Source organism: Lygodium microphyllum, chromosome 17, assembly GCF_053477565.2.
Source record: "Lygodium microphyllum isolate KBCC chromosome 17, Lygodium_microphyllum_v1.1.10, whole genome shotgun sequence".
In the NCBI taxonomy this organism is placed as follows: Eukaryota; Viridiplantae; Streptophyta; class Polypodiopsida; order Schizaeales; family Lygodiaceae; genus Lygodium; species Lygodium microphyllum.
In genome coordinates, this window is record NC_141151.1 from 75,284,617 (window position 1) to 75,289,606 (window position 4,990).

Genomic DNA, 4,990 nt, shown 5'->3' on the forward strand with positions numbered 1-4,990 from the left:
AACCATGCTAATTTGCATTCTTTTTTTTCTCTATCCACTTCACGTACCACCGCATGTTTGGTTAAATTGTTATTCATATCCATATATGCCAACACAATATCATTCTTCTCTAGCCATGGAGGAATACATCCAACTTCACCTACTTGAAGCAGTCTTGTCCTGGGTAAGAGATCTTTTATTTCATAAGCAATAAGCTTATTAGTGAAAGGGAGAAGCATACACTTGTGCAATAATGAGCTTACATGCCTTACACAATCCCAGTCAAATGGAAGACGTTCTCTTTGTAACACACTCATTCTTGTAGTTGGTTCGATAAGTAAGCACTCTTTATTATCTTTTACTGTGATACATTGTTTATAATACTCTGCCCCAAAGAAAAGCATGATCTCTCTATTCCATTGAACTGAAAAAAATGATGTAATATGAGCCTTCCAATGACCCATGCTTTCAACAGTAGTGTTAGGCTCATCAACTTTAACTACTACATCATCCCCAAGCTTATAAACATCCCCATTGAACACTAACTTTTTATACATTGTCACATGTTGGGATTGTAGAGAATTCTCTTCAAGAGACCAATAGTGCTCTACATACTTTTGTTCCTCCTGAATAAGTGGTCTAATTATTCCTCTCTTTTGTCGTATTGCTATACCTTTTTGTTTTATCATTCTCCAACATGCAATATCTTGATTCATTATTTCAAGCTCCCTCCATAGCTCCTTCGCCCTCTTGACTGACGAAACCTCCAAGATTCCTTGTTCATGTGTTGCGTGGCATGATGTGCTGTCACGACTTCTTATCTCAAAAAAAGAAGGAAGTGACAAACACATATGAACACTTTTTAATGTCCTCTCATGTGGCAAAAGGCTATCCTTGTCTTGCTATAATATTGAGAAAACCTCTATAAATAGTATTCTTCTATAATAATGAATGTACGATATCTCCATGTCTTTTTTATTGGTCTTGATACCAACATATGTTAGTACCTTACGTTCAAATTCATAACACCAATAGATATCATGCATTCCATGCCTGCAAACATCATCAAGTATTTCTCCAAACCCTGCAAATAAAATAAGTTAGTAGACATTATTAGAGGCTATGAGAAATTGATATATTGAATTAATAAAGATTCATACCTGCAACATGCTCAAGAGGAGAAGAATTTTCCCCCATAGACTCTTCCTTTCTTACTCTCCATGAAAGAAGCAAGGAACGCATCATTTCTATGCTTTCCTTTGTCTAGCCTTTCTCGCGACTGTAATTATAAAACCCATGGGATATATCTACTAGAAGAATCCCCAAGTCATAGATTTCTCTATGTAAGTCAGAAATTCTTAGTAAAATATATGGTAAACACCACTGGATGAACTTTTGATTCTCCTCTGCCTTAAAAATATCATGGTATTTGCTTGGAGTGGATGGCCAACGACCCATTCGAATGGATTGTGGAGCGAGGGAAAATACCTTTCCAACACAAGTATCTATTTCTCTCTTTGTCTCATTGGATGTAGCTTGCATAAGAGCACTTATATATTTTTTGAATACATTCAATGCAAAAATATGCATTGAATCATAGACTAAATCCAATGATAAATTGAAACCATATAGATCATGTAATCTCCACATTAAAGACTCTCCTGATAATCCTGCTTCCTTGAGTATACATTCTCGTTCAATCTGTGTAAATGTTTTTTTGGATTGTAAAAGTGCTTCTTTCATTCCTTCTATGGTACGTTTTTCTGGAGGATACCGAGCTTGATATCTATTTCCATCATAAATATAGCGACCTTGAAAAGATGAGTTATTACTATCCAAGGTAGCCTGAGCTTTATCCCTTCGACAAAAGGATTGTCCTCCATCTTTAAACATTCCAAGTTTGCATTGGGCTGGATGATCACCTGTGACCATCATTAACATTGCACGTATCTTGCAAAATTGCGTTTGTTGAGCGGAATTATCAAAGATACGTTCAATTGGATAATTATAAAACACATTTACTCCCTCAATGAATAACTCCTCAAGCTCTTTTATTAATGGTCTCAAAAGGATCCCGAATGGAAAGCTTGAATTGCGAATCAATTTCTTGCTACTTAGTGGCAAAAATAATACAGGAAGAATCCCAACCCTAGACCTTTTGCCACTGTTTAAAATCATAATTTCTACTGCTCCACAATCCTTTTGAGTTGTTCGAGAAGCTTGGAATCCATCCCAATGTAGAAGTAGAGCGAAGTTTCGAGGCTCTCCCTACATAAAAATTTAATTTAGTACAAATACGCATAGAGCAATAACTAGTATGATTCTATGTATTCACAACTAGATTTGATATACATATTTTGAGGAGATAACTAGTGAAATATGTACCTTGCATAACTGCTGATGGTGTTTATTCAAAGTACGACACTTATTGCATATAAATATATACTCCTTGGTAGATTCGCTCCATCCACGCTGAAGTGTTTCCGATTTTCTTGGAAAGGTGGAAAACACAGTATTACACCTTGAGTTTTGGCAGATGATAGGTAGCTCATACTCAGCATTTGGATTCCAAAAATCTTGGACCTCACGACATTTTGATCCATCCCAAAATTCAAAGGATGAGTTTGGATGCATAGAAACTGCTTGTCCAAGCCATCTCTCCTTGTGGCGCCACATTTGTAAAAATCCATGGCAAAAGCTTTGACTTTTTACTAAAAGTTGTAGCTGATTCTTAATAGGTAAATAGTCAAATGAAAGCATATCCTTTCGTGTCTTTTGACACCTTGGACACTTGGAAGAACAAATCAAGCAATCACGTTTCAAGATGCTTTGTCTTCTATTTCCTAGACAAGAACACTTTTCAACATTTCCCACATACAGATCTTCGCTACTAGGCTCAAAAAGCTCTATCTCATGAGGATTATCACGTGTACCTCCACAAATCTTATAGCGTTGAGATTGAATCATTCCAAGTCCATTGTACATTGTAATCAATTGCTCCCAACATGCAGGAATCCTTACTCCATCCAAGGTCCCATCCCATGTCTCAGGCAATTGAACTAAGAGCTTACTCAAGCTTGGTTTCAAAGGCTCATTATCTCGTTTTCCAACTCTCTGCAACCCATATCACCAAACAAAAGTTGAAGCATTTCATCCTGAGCTGTGATAGATATTCTATGTTTATCCCAAAGAGCTTGTAACTCAATTACTTTCTCAAGTATCTGGATGCATAGTAAAGACTCTGTACCATCCACATTTGCACTACTTGGATCAACGTCTTCATGCATATCCATATGTTCATAATGTTCTTCCAAGTGCTCAACATTGTTAGCATTATCCTCACAATGTTGATCTGGGTCACTATATGCATGATCTCCATGATCATGAACATCGCTTATTATGTCATCATTGCATTGTGGCGTTAATCCTATCTCGAGTCCCAAGTCTCGATATTTCAACCTCAATTGTTGATGAATAGCAAAGGTAGAAGGAACAACATATCTTCCACCATGACAATATAAAATGCAATCGCACCAAACCTGTCTCCTCTCTGTGGGCCCATCTATAGTTTCAGTTAATTGTTCCTCGTCTTCGGCCATCGTCAAGTTTGGATTTTGTAAACCAACTCTCCTATGCATATTACCAAGTAAATCTTGGCGGCTATGATGGTAGAAAGTACTTCGACTAACCATCTGCCATCCTTGACTAGTTTTTGAACACTTGTATAAGCATGAGCATCTTCTCATATCACTTGAGGAACTTGCCATCTGTGCCACAAGAATACCATTCAATTAAAACTTTATATAATCTCTTAACTATTTTAGTTTTCAAGCATGGTTAAATATCTTATCAAACAAGTGATACTTGGAGCTTACTATAATAAACTTATGCTTGAGAACATGAGGCACACATTTGGCATAGTTTAATTTCTTTGAAGAACATGAGGTCTACTCGTAAGCATGTACGTGTTAAATGTTTATCCACTATATTAAACAATTCCCTTCATTTCATCAACTGTTCCCTATTTGAGTGTAAGAAAATGTAGTGACACGTCTAATGAATCTATGGATAGGAAGATCGTGTCCCTAGGGCCAAAAAGGCCCATCACAACAGTTATACTTTCCCAAAGCATGATTAGACATCTCCTCAAACATGCAAAGGAGATGTTCTATAAAAATTTCTCCAGACACGATATGTGCAAGTGATACTAGGAGCCTGCTATAACAAACTTATACTCAAGAAAACCTAGCGTAAAAAGTAAACATGAGAACCATAACCCCTGTTTGGATAGGAAGATCGTGTCCCTAGTGCCAAAAAGGCCCGTCACAATAGTTATCCTTTCGCAAAACATGGTTAGACATCTCCTCAAACATGGTTAGACACCTCCTCAAAACATGGCTATAACAAACTTATACTCAAGAAAACCTAGCGTAAAAAGTAAACATGAGAACCATAACCCCTGTTTGGATAGGAAGATCGTGTCCCTAGGGCCAAAAAGGCCCATCACAACAGTTATCCTTTCGCAAAGCATGGTTAGACATCTCCTCAAACAAGCAAAGGATATAAACCCTAAACCCTACTTGGATAGGAAGATCGTGTCCCTTGGGCCAAAAAGACCCATCACATCACTTGGATACGAAGTAGAAAACGACTTAGGCACTAGTAGGGAAGCACATAAAAAACACTCTAATCCACATTTACAAACCCACATAGCACCCATGTGGAACACTCTTGAATCATTTCCTCAAACAAATCATTTTAGGATACTTACTATAATGAAATCATGAGTATTCCTCGTTCCAAAATATCATAGAATTTCATGCAATATAGAAGAGTTAGTGGTAGCTCCATTCTTACTTTTAGCTTTTGAAGGCATAATCCATTTAAGTAGAGTGCATTAATATTCCATGAACATACCCTTAAAAATGCTAAATAATCATATTCATATTCCATGAAGACGAATATCTATGTTCATGCTAAACATTAATATCCCTTATTAAGCCTCAAATTG